At 40.7% G+C, this 12,123-nt stretch overlaps 1 protein-coding gene across 10 annotated transcripts in view; it reads right to left on the bottom strand.

Annotated features, from left to right (window-relative positions):
• LOC117360819 (probable E3 ubiquitin-protein ligase MID2) overlaps positions 1-12,123 on the bottom strand; it is a 651,807-nt gene that overhangs the window by 442,769 nt on the left and 196,915 nt on the right. The gene's annotated exons all lie outside the window — the stretch shown is intronic.

The raw sequence follows: 12,123 nt of genomic DNA, 5'->3' as shown, positions 1-12,123 counted from the left end.
TGTCATTATTCCTGAGGGGATGAATTGCATTGTATAAAATGGTTTTGTTTCCCAAATGGTTGTGTCATACAGACTTTTCCTATGTATTTGACAAATAGGGACTTAGCCAACTTTTATACAATCTTGAGGAAATTTTTGTGGAATAATAGGAGACCTCGTATAGAGTTAAAGCTCTTATTTTTTACCATTGGGGCAGGGGGGAGTGGGGGCTGGGTATTCCTAATCTGCATAGATATAATGTTGCTTGTTTAATGCACCTTTTGGTGAACTATATAAAGGGAAACTGATATTATACCCCTCACTCTTGAACAACAATTAAAGCAGCCTACTCATCTGTTGTATTATTTACATGACATCAAGCCTTATAAGATTCTTCCTACCTAATGATGGCACTGCCTGAGTAAACGTATGCAGGTGTCTCCCTGTTCCAGTCTTGCTCCCTTTGTGAGGCAATAAGGATTTGGATCCAGGTGACACCAAACTATATTTGTGGAGATGGCATGCACTTGGCTTGCGGTATGTGAAAGAATTGGTAACAGAGGATGGCCGTATAAAACCTTTTTCAGAGTTACAAACTAAGGGCTATTTGTCTTCTACTGATTGGATGGCCTATTTGCTGGTTGTTCATTATATTCATTCATTGGACTCGACTAATCTAAATGAGGATATGGCCGACATGATACAAGAAACATTTGTCTTTTTACCAGACCAGTCTGGGATGTTTCAACGCATCTTGGGATTATGACGCTTTAGCTGGCTTGTGAAATAGTGAACTTGAGGAGGCAGAGCAGATAAATGGCTCATCTACTCACTGAAGAAACACGACCATATTACAGAAGCATACATCGACTCACACTGGCTACCAATTCAAGAAAGAATACTATTTAAATTCTACTGCATGCTATTTAAATCGTTAAACGGAGACAGCCCAATCTACCTAAACAACCACCTCTACCAAACTACGTCACTCAGACATAGAAAAACACACACCCCATTCACACATCCTCCAATCAAAGAAGTCAAACGGAAAAAACTGTATGACAGCCTCCTAGCAACACAAGCAGCAAAACTGGATGACCAAATCTCCAACCTACTGATAACCACCCCCGAATACAAGATCTTCAGAAAAGAAATAAAAACGATACTCTTCAAGAAATCAATGAAATACTCTTAAGATATCAATTACCTTCCATCATCCTGCCTTCACCCCGCCTCACAGATACTACCAGTTCTTCTCAACTTCTCTTGAATTCACCAATGATCTTCTACCGTAACCCACCATTTATATCTCTTTTATAATCCGCCTTCTCAACTTCTCTTGAATTCACCAATGATCCTATATTGTAACCCACCATTTATAACTCTTTTGTAATCCGCCTTGAACCGCAAGGTAACGGTGGAATAGAAATCTCTAATGTAATGTAATAAATTGTCAAGTTTTGCCATGCTGCATGAGCAGCAATATAAGTTTTTACTTTGAGTATATGTTTCACCCTCTTGTGCACATACACAATGTGTCCTAGATGTCAGCATGTGCCAGCAAAGTTGGTGCATATGTTTTGGACCAGTGAATGATACAAGTCTTTTGGATTTTGGTCACAAATCACTTGCAAACTGTGTTACATAGGCACATCCCCTAGAGAGCGAACATCCAATTATACTTCAATTTTTGAACATTGGAACTTTGTAAAGGGGTAATGCCGTGCTTCAAAAGGTTTTCTTGATAGCCAGGAAATGTATACTTTCCGACTGGAGGAGGCTGGAAGCCCCCTCAATTACATTATGGAGAAACAAACTGTTTTATATGTTGAAAACTGAATATTTGGCTACTTGGTGGGGCTCCCCTAAAAAATGGAGATTGTACCAGGATACTGGGTCTCCACTGTGGGATGCCATGTCACCTTGAGCCCGTAGTCTTATTTTGAATTCCTGATAATGGAGCTCCTCATGGGTTGGGGGTTTCTTATAATTACCTGTTTTGTATCTATAGATCACCATGAAGGAACAACACGGATGGTCTCATCTTGGTCTGTTGTTTGATTGTGTATTATTATGTTGTTGAGAAAATAATAACCCCCTCCAAAAAAAAAAATAAAAAAAAAAGATCTACTTAAAGAATTTAAAAAGTTATGACAACAAAGGTTATAATGGACAGGTACTATGAAGTTATGTACATGTTTGAAACAGTGCTCCAAAGTAGGGTTAACATATGATTCTCCCCCCCCCCCCCAACACACACACACACACATACTCTCCCAGTAGTCACTCATCCCTTCCCACTCCCCAAAAATCTAACTAAAACTACACATACCTATCTCTAGAATAGCAGCACCTGGTATGGGAAAGCCTAATAAAGCAACCCATAGGTGTCTTAAATAGCCTGATGAATGGGCTAGTGAGCCTTAGAGAGGAGGATCGAGGCCCATAAGACACTCTAACCACTACATTTATGGTGATAAGTGTGAGGCCACCAAAACCCACCAAAATTCTACTATACTGTCATGTAAGTGCTACCTGAAGCCATAAGGGCTACAGGGATAGAAGACAGGTGGGTATAGTAGGCTTTGAGGGAGTTTTTGAGGAATTAATATAAATTATAAGGGTGTTATAGTGAGATATATATCTGGCACCCTTTATGTGACGTTCACAGCAGTGCACTCTAATGTGCCCTACAGCTCTATTGGGATGTCTTTATGACCAGTCCATTACAATGCTGGCCCCTCCTACATCCAAATGGTCTAGATTTGGACATTTTGAACTTGGATGGTTTTATGGTTGAAAATGGCTAACAAAGTTGGATGTCCTACGGTTGGACGTCCTGGTGGCCAAGATGTCTATATAGGTGATTTTTCAAAAACATTTGAAGGTCTTATGGTGTTGCCGGATTCGAAAATGGCTGTTTCTCTGCCTCCCACTTTGGACGTCTTACAGGAAACGTCCAAGTTGGACGTAGATGTCCTATCGAAAATGCCCCTCCACGTCAAACAGATGACAGTAGTGCATGAAGATATAGCAAAAAGACTCAAGTACTTGTGAAAAGCTAATGTATCAAATGAACACTTTCACAAAAAATATAAGAAAGACATCTGCTGGATGTCTATGGTTCCTTGCAAGCTTAATCATAAAAAACAATCAAACAGAGGGAAAAGCCTCAGACTGAGGCCCTCCCACCACCGCAATGGTGGTTTAAAGGTGGTTAGGCGATAACCTCACTGGCAAAAAACCTCTGTAATGTTGTAGATAGATAAAAGCATTGCTTGGTGCTATTTAAATCATTCATAAGTTATATGCATTTAAAGATAGAGGAAAAATCTTCCACTATCTGCTGTTGATCACTACACCAACGGTGGCCAGCGTTTCACAACTCTGCTACCTCAGGGTGTAACAGATCCGATCAAACTTAAAGAGGGACGCTAAACAGCATCTCAACATCAAAAAGTAGTGCATGAAGATACATATTTTAAACACTCAAATAAGAACAAAAAAGTACTGAAATGATTTTAAAAAAACCAATCACATGAAGTAATAATTTTCAAACAATCATAAAATTTGCCCCCTACTGAATCCCTGAAAACCAAAATACAATAATAAACTTGAAATAATGAACATCCAAAATACCCTTAAAATAAATTATGCTCGCAATTGCAATGTAAAACTTAACTTTTATAATATGAAAACAAAAAGCTAGGTAATAAAATAGAAGTATCACAAGGAGACTAAGGAAATAAAAAAATAATGTACAGGAAGCTAAAAATGTTATTACTGTATAGCCTTTACTGGAAGCGGTGTTGAAAAAGCCTTGCTTAAGGCTTTTCTAAGTGGCAATAAATCTTTTAACACGCTCAACTCTCACACCATGGAATTCCTTACACTAGAGGCAAATATTGAAAAAGCTTTCATGCTGGTCCCAGACAGTTTAATTCCATTATGAGAGGTCAATTTATGCAGGATCTATTGGGACCACTGCATCCCTCATTTTTTCCTTTCCCTTTCTGCCTTGTGTGGGCTTTCTTCTTTCAGCGCAACAGATCCCCTGCCTTTTTCTACTACTACTACCCCTACCTTTTTCTGCTACCGCTCCCCCCCCCCCCATGAATACTTTGTTTTCAGGGGAGGAGGAAGAAAGTATGACAGGCTGCAGAGATCCAAAACTGTCAGAAGATTTTCTATTCCAGAAAAACTTCTATTCACTAGCTCAAAAATTTCTTATTGACCAAATATACTCCTTCCCCTTCTCTCCAACAATTGTATTTTGGAAATATGCTACATCAGTGGCATGACTAGGGGGAGCCTTGGAGGCATAACCCTCCCCCCCACACACACACACTTTGGGCTTAGGCTCCCTCTAGAATGCTAGCTGCAGCACCCCCATTTTACTCATGTTGGTAGGGATACCGAGTCTTGCCAGCAAAATGATTACAGTGGCACAGCTCCCTGTTTCTTTCCTGCTCCAAGCATGCCAGGACTTCTTGCACATGCTCAAAGCATGCGCAAAACGTCCCAGCATGCTTAGAGCAGAAAGGATGCATTATGGAACGGCAGCAGCACCCTTATAATTTTGCTGCCAGGGCTTGGCATCCCAACCAGCAAAGGCGCCATTAGCGTATCTGCATTTGGGGCCCCCTAAGTTGCAAGGGTGGCTTTGCTAGTCTGCTATATCCTTTTTTGGGGGGAGGGAAGCTGATGTACAAAGATTCTATGTGTTAAATGTTAAAAGTTGGGCCAATAAAAAGTTAATTTTTAAAAATGTCTTATTTAACTCTTATATAATGCCACTTTTCATTCACTGGATTCAGTAAATGTCACTCAAAATGTGGCACCCAAAAAATTAGTATTGAACAGTATCCTATAAAGGACATTTCAGGATGGGCATCCTTTATAGAATAGCGCATAGCACCGGGAGCCACACTCAACTTTGGGCAAGAGGAGTTATACAAACTAAAAACAGCATACAAGTTGGCCACGGATCCACACAGTTCTATAACACTGTACATATCTTAAGGGAATGCTCCTGATCCATCCATGACCCGCCCTTAGTTATGCTCCTTTTGGAGATCCACATGGAAACACTTAAGCACTATTATATAAATGGGTGCATAAGTGTATGTTTGAATGGATCTTCCATTTCTGCACCCACTACAAGGGTTATATAATTTATCAATAATTAATACCCAAAGTGCTCAGAACCTTATGGTAGAAAGGCTGCAAGCGGGGACTAGCCCCTAATTAGTGGGCCCCTTAGTCAATCAATGCACTTATTTGGTATAAAAAAATAAATGCTCATAAATTAAATTGTTTCCTTTCCCTTATATTTTGTCTTGTTCCTTGATCTTTGGATGTAATCGAGTTCCATGTATCTATCAACTACATTTGTATTATGCATCCTTTGATCTTGTTGTATGCTTTTTGCTTTATTATAAACTCAATAAAATGTTTGAACTGAAAAAAAAAAAAAAATTTTTTATCAAACTGTGTCAAACCTTCAGCACTAATACTACTAGAACTAGATGAAGAAACTCTTATTAAGTCTGTTTTGCTTTTCAGGTTCTACGGGGCCCATTTCACAGCCATCTTGAACTTCTAAGCTTCCCTGAAACTTTTCTGCCATTAGCAAAAAGAAATAACCAAAACAACTGGTTACTACTGCAAACACACAGACTCAGATTCACTAAAGATAGTGACTCAATCGCTGTTGGCCGATTCTCTGGCCGATTTTCAAACAGTGACTTGACTCAATCGCTGTTGGCCGATTCTCTGGCCGATTTTCAAACAGCGATTGATTCACTATAAAGTTTGCATGCAAATCATTTGCATGCAAACTCACAGACTCAGTCGCTCAGTGAGCAATTGAGGAATGCGCAGAGCCCTGACAGTAGTGACAGGAGAAACAGCCTCCCACACTGCTGACAGGGCTTCTGCTGTTTTTTGGGATTTTTTAAATGACAGATATTTTGAGTGTATTACACACGTAAAATATCTACCCAATAAAAAAAAATGCCCCCCCCCCCAACACCAAAGCTCCCCCTCCTTCCCTCTTCGAACCCAAATAAATGGCAGGCGGAATGCCCACTCCCTCCTGCCACTAGACAATCCCCCCTATGCAAATATGGCAGGAGGAATGCCCACTCCCTCCTGCTGTCAGGTCCCCCTGCGCGAATTAAAGCAGCCACTGGCATTCATCTGGGTACCACTAATATTCAGCCTTTTTTGTTGTTCTATCTTTATCTGGATAATTACCCGTTTAGTGGACTGAACATTGCTGCTAACTAGGGCCCTGATTCACTAAAGTCAGTGATCGTCGCTAAACCTGTTTTCACTGATCACTGCTAACCGACCCGATTTACAAAATGGCCCATTGCATGTTTTCCCCGATTACCCTTGATTTATAAACAAAGCCCTGCCAGCTGAACATCTCTTTCTCTAGTTCAGCAGCCAGAACTTTGATTTATAAGGAAGGAATAAGTTAAATATTGCAGTACTGAGGCTTGTATGGATGCTGCGGGGACAGTGGTCGTGGGGATGGGGACAGTGGTTGCAGGGATGGGGAGGGGACAGTGGTCAAGGGGACAGGGAGGTGACAGGGACGGTGGTCACGGAGACAGGGCAGTGATGGGGACAAATTTTTTTTCCCCGTGTCATTCTCTAGTTGGAATTACAGCACTCTCGTACATGTGTTTTGAGTGAACTTTTCTGTGATATTCACATTGAAGTTTTTGTCACCGAAGGATTTTTTATAGTATTGTGTCACATCAATTTTCCTTCAGTGTTTTAAAAATAAGTTTTCCCTTTTTTTTTGTATTATGAGCAATCTGCAACATTAGCACATGATCATTTAATAGAAAAAAAAAAAGAAAATCAGCCACTTTCCGGCTATGGTAAAAAATGGATTTAGCGCACTATGAAAAACCCACATAAGGGTATGCTAAGGCTACTTTTTGCCACAGCTTAGTTAAAGGACCCTTAGATTGTGATACCTAGAGTACCTAAATATAACTGGCCTTGAGATTCTACTCAGCAATGTTGAAGAATCCACCGGAGCGCTCATTTAAATATTGATGAGCCCATTTGCATGGCAGAATTGGAGACTGCTAAGAAGTTCGTTAAAGACCATGGTCAACCTTTTTGATGATCCACCGCTAAAATGCATGCACGCTAAACCAGCCGGAACCAGTTTAGCGACTGCGTTAAAGGCAACCTTAAGTTTTGAGAATCTAAGCGATTTAGGGCTCCTTTTCAAAGGTGCGGTAGTGGCTGCTGCTGCAGTAATTGCTCCGACGCCCATAGGGATTTAATGGGCATTGTTGTGTTTGCTGTGTGGCAGCTGCTACGGCGGCTTTGTAAAAGGGGGAGTTAATGCAGAAAATTGGAATTGTATAGCTATGGCTTCTGAGAAAGAAAAAAAGAAGACAGGAGAAAAGAGACCATAAAGGAAGGGAGGAAAATAGAAAGCATGAAGCAATGCAGCACACTGCATCTAAATCCAGCCATTCAAAGAGAAAATGTTACAATGTACATGACAGCTTATCAATCTGCTTTCTCATTCCACTCCAAAGTTTCATATTTCTAGAAGTTAAAGCAGGGGTGTCCAACCTGCGGCCCCGTGAAGTATTTTGTGCGGCCCCGGTCGAGGGCGATGCAGTGTTTTCCTCAGCTGCCCTCAGGTGTTTACCGTCTTGCCGGCTCCCTCCTCTGTCTTACTGCAGCGTTTGCGCGGCCCCAGAAACATTTTTTTTCAGCCAATGCGGCCCAGGAAAGCCAGAAAGGTTGGACACCCCTGAGTTAAAGCTAGCCCTGCTTCTTATACCGTTCCAAAGTGCTCGGAACCCACCCTCATTCCCAAATCCTGTAATCCTGATACAAGAGGACCATAATAAATTCTTTATCAGTTCACACCCATCAGTCTCAGACATTCCAACAAATTATAAACACACCCAGCCCCTCCTTCCATGAAGAATCCTGCAGACAGCACAATTCCAACAACAATACGACTCTCTATTATGTGGGGACCTCCCAAGTTCCCTTTCCAGGTTTAATACGAGTTAAGTTAAGAATAATAGTTGATCCGCTTCTATCATACCTGAATAAGATCAGAATCAGTGGGCCTCTTACTTCAGCAACACTCTCCAATCTGGTCTCCAAACAGTAATGCTATCACAAAACTTTATGTAGCAATACAAAGAGAAGCAAATGACATCTTTCCCTTCTAAGTACTCAGCATGCCACAGAGATTCCAAGGGTAGACTAACCCGTCCCAAAGAGCAAGATTTTCTATCCTAAAGAGTGAGCTTTTTCAGGCAGGTTATCTGTGGTATAAATCTGGAAGTGAAAGAAGTGATATAAAATAATATTTGCTTCTCTTTCATGACTCTGAAACAGTCATATAGCTAGATCTTGAATTTGGGGAGGGGGAGAGAGGGAAGGGACATAAAATGTTGCCCGCTCCACACCCTGCTCTCTGTGCCCCCCCTCCATGTCACCCAACCAAATATGTTCTGGGGGAGGAGTTGACAGTAGAGAATGACACGGGGACAAATTTTTCCTCGTCCCCGCAGGAACTTAATTTCTCCATCCCATCCCCGTCAGTTTTGAAACTGTCCCATGCCTTTAAGCTCTGTCTTAACCGCACAAGCCTCAAACACTTATGATTTTAAAGTGTTTGAGGCTTGTGCAGATGAGAACAGAGCTTGCAGGAATGGGGCAGAGGCAGGAAAAGAACTCGCTGGGACTGGATGGGAAAATAAGTTCCCGTGGGGACGGGGAAAAATTTGTCCCTTTGTCATTCTTTAGTTGACAGCACGATTGTGGCCCATGGAAAGTGTCACCAACCTCCAGGCCACGGGTGGAGGACCTCTTCTGCTAGCAAGGCTGCCAACCCATAGCAGCAGACAGTGCCACAATTTGAGAGGAAGCCTCATCCCCACCCCTACCCCATGGCAATGACATTGCTTTGAATGAATATAGACAGAGTGGACAGCTTCCCCAAGCTAAAAACTGCCTTCTACTCCATGGCTAAAAATATGTATACAGGTTTCATAGCGTGTGTACTTGTACGTGTGGTAGGAGGCAAAGGTTAGACCACTGGGCTTTTTCATCTCAAGGTTTGTATCTCATGAAAGCAGAGATAAGGATCAGCGCAATGGCACTCAGGGTCTGATGATTGAAAGAGAGGTGCTTGAACTCATAAAGTATTAATACTGCAGTTCGATCTTTTGAATGCCTATGATCTAGTTGATCATGTAATATTATTAAGATTATTAGATGATATTGGTTTATCTGGAAATACTTTTAAGATGGTTTAAAAACTCCTTAAACAGAACTTATAAAGTTAAAATGTCCAAAATTATATCCAAAGAGTGGTCTTTTCCTTACGGTGTCCCCCAAGGTTCTCTTCTTTCATCTAACCTGTTTAATATCTTTCTGCATTCTTTAAGCTTTACTCTGGGAAAAAAACTAAATTTATGTCATTTACATATGCAGATGATATTGCTGTTCTCATGTTCGTTAGATCATATTAAATTAAAACTGAATTACTGCATGAAGTTGTTAGAAAATTGGATGTTGAATTATCAACTTAAGTTAAATAAGGATAAAATGAAATTATGTTTGTTAAACCATCCTAACATGAACCGTGATACTAAAGTTTTAACCACAAATAAGATTGATTTTTCACTGGCTAATGTAATAAGAATATTAGGAGTTCATTTTGATCACAATATTTCACTATTACCTCAGGTCAACCTGTTAATTAAAAAGTCTTTTGGTCTTTTCTGGAAACTCAGAAGGATTAGAAAGTATTTAGATAATTATAAATTCCACCTATTAGTACAATCTTTAGTTTTGTCTCAATTGGACTATTGCAATTTCACCTTTTTAGATTGTCCGAAATTTATAACAAAACTCCAACCTCTACAGAATACAGGGGTCCTTTTACTAAGGCGCGCTAGTCGTTTTAGCGCATGTTAAAAACAGCTAGCACAACTTAATAAAAGGACCCCATGGTCATTAGATTCATCTTCAGATTGAAGAAAAGTGATGATTGCACCTTACTTATGTGAACTGCACTGGCTACCTATGCAAGGGCAAATACTTTATAAATTCTATTGTATACTATTTAAAACATGTTTTGGAGAAATTCCAGGTTATATGCCTCGACTCTTTAATTTTTCCAATAATTCATCTTTGAATCTTTGAAATAATGACACTTTTTGATATCCAGTCATTAAGAATATAAGATACAATAGATCTTTTCAAACTCTACATGGGCTTATCAAGCAGCAAAACTTTGGAAAACTTTACAGACTAATATTAACCAGCAATCTACCATATTTTTCGCTCCATAAGACGCACCTGACCATAAGACACACCCTAGATTTAGAGGAGGAAAAACCAAGAAAAAAATATTGTGAACCAAATTGTGCCTCTGAACCCAGCCCCCTAGAAAGATAGACAAATATACTGCAGCAGACAGATTTTGATCACTAAATTGAAATCCTACCTTTGTTGTCTGGTGATTTTTGGTTGCACTAGATAGTTCTTTCTTTCTTTTTCTTTCTTTCCTTCCTTACTTCCTCAGGCCCAACAATTGTCTCTTTCTATTCCCTCCCTCCCTTCCTCCTTCCTTCCCAAGTTCTTGACCTCTCCTCCTCACTGCCTTCCAGCCTTTGTCCTTCCTCCCTCTCGCACTGAAGCCTGACAGCCTGCTTCCCTCCCATACTGAAGCCTGCATGCCTTCCTCCCTGTCATGCCGATTCTTCCTCCCTGGTCTGCCAACAGACACTGCTACCGCTGCAGAACCACCTCTCCGAGCTTCAACATTCCTCCCTCCCCTGGAACCAGACTTTTTGACAGGCGCCATAAGAAGCCCAAAAAAAACCCTTTCACCAAACCCTGGTAAACCTACCAACCTACCCAACACCCCACTACTCCAAATAACCAGAGGCTCATCTCCCAGGCCATACACCAGTGCCACTAGCACACCCACACCAAGCTACACAACCACACCCCTGAACTTGCCACAGGAACGATCCTCAAGGCCCCATCCCTTGAACTGCAGCACTGCTCACCTCTAAGGAGCCCAAAGATCCCTCCACAGAAGATCAAAAGCTGCCTCCTCTGACCAAAATGAGGCTCCTGCAGTTGGGTAGCAACTGTCTGAGTGAGGCAGGCTGGTTTGGCCGAAACATGTACATGTCGAGTCATTAAGTCTTTGGAAGATTTATTGACCAATTGGATGAATACAGATATTTGAATTATCAGATGAATGGAAGGACACTTGATTTGTGCACATTATTCTGATTAGGACAATTCCACTGTGTTTTCTGTAATGCAGGGATGGGATAACCATGCCAAATCTGTTTTCCTCACTACAGAGATGGAGAATGAATTACGTAGCTTTGTCACCATGGAAGGTACCAGTTAGACCACAATAACTTGATTTAGGATGCAGGTACATGTGCCCTGCATGGCAATTGCCATATGATGGTTTAAATTAACCATTCTTTGCAATGTTGATATATTAAGATCTGGTCATTCAACAAACATAAAAAACTATCTTCAGCTTTTAAACCATAATAAAAGTATTTGGGCTCCTAACTTAAGAGTTGAAGGCACAGGAATGGATTAAGATGGGGGGGGGCCTCATGAGATTTAAATAAACCAAAAGTAAATAGAAGTTGGTGTAGTAAAAACCAAGTTTGGATATAATAGTACAAGTATAAGGAATTGGCAAACTCATTCACGTACTCCACTGGAAGGATCAGGGGGTTTATCCTACTCCCTCCCCCTCTTTAAAAAAAACCCTAAAACTTGTAAGGGATACTGGACTCTGATAACTCCCCCCAAAAATGCATACATACATATATTTTTTTTCTAAACAGGCTGACAAACTTAAATCAGGACAAATCTGTCAACTTCTTCTTTTTAGATCTTTATACAGTCCTTGATTTTATGGATCACAACCTTCTTCACTGATTACATGATTTAGGTGCAATGAGCATTGCTTTGGATTAATTCCATTCTTATCTTACCAACAGAACAAATAAAATACACTAGCATAATGCTACTCTCTAACCTGTGGTGCTCCACAAAGCCCTTACTAGCTCCAACTCTCTTCCATATTTTTAT

Source organism: Geotrypetes seraphini, chromosome 5 (genome assembly GCF_902459505.1).
Source record: "Geotrypetes seraphini chromosome 5, aGeoSer1.1, whole genome shotgun sequence".
In the NCBI taxonomy this organism is placed as follows: Eukaryota; Metazoa; Chordata; class Amphibia; order Gymnophiona; family Dermophiidae; genus Geotrypetes; species Geotrypetes seraphini.
The sequence above is the reverse complement of the archived record's forward strand: the minus strand, read 5'-3'. Positions and strand labels throughout refer to the sequence as shown.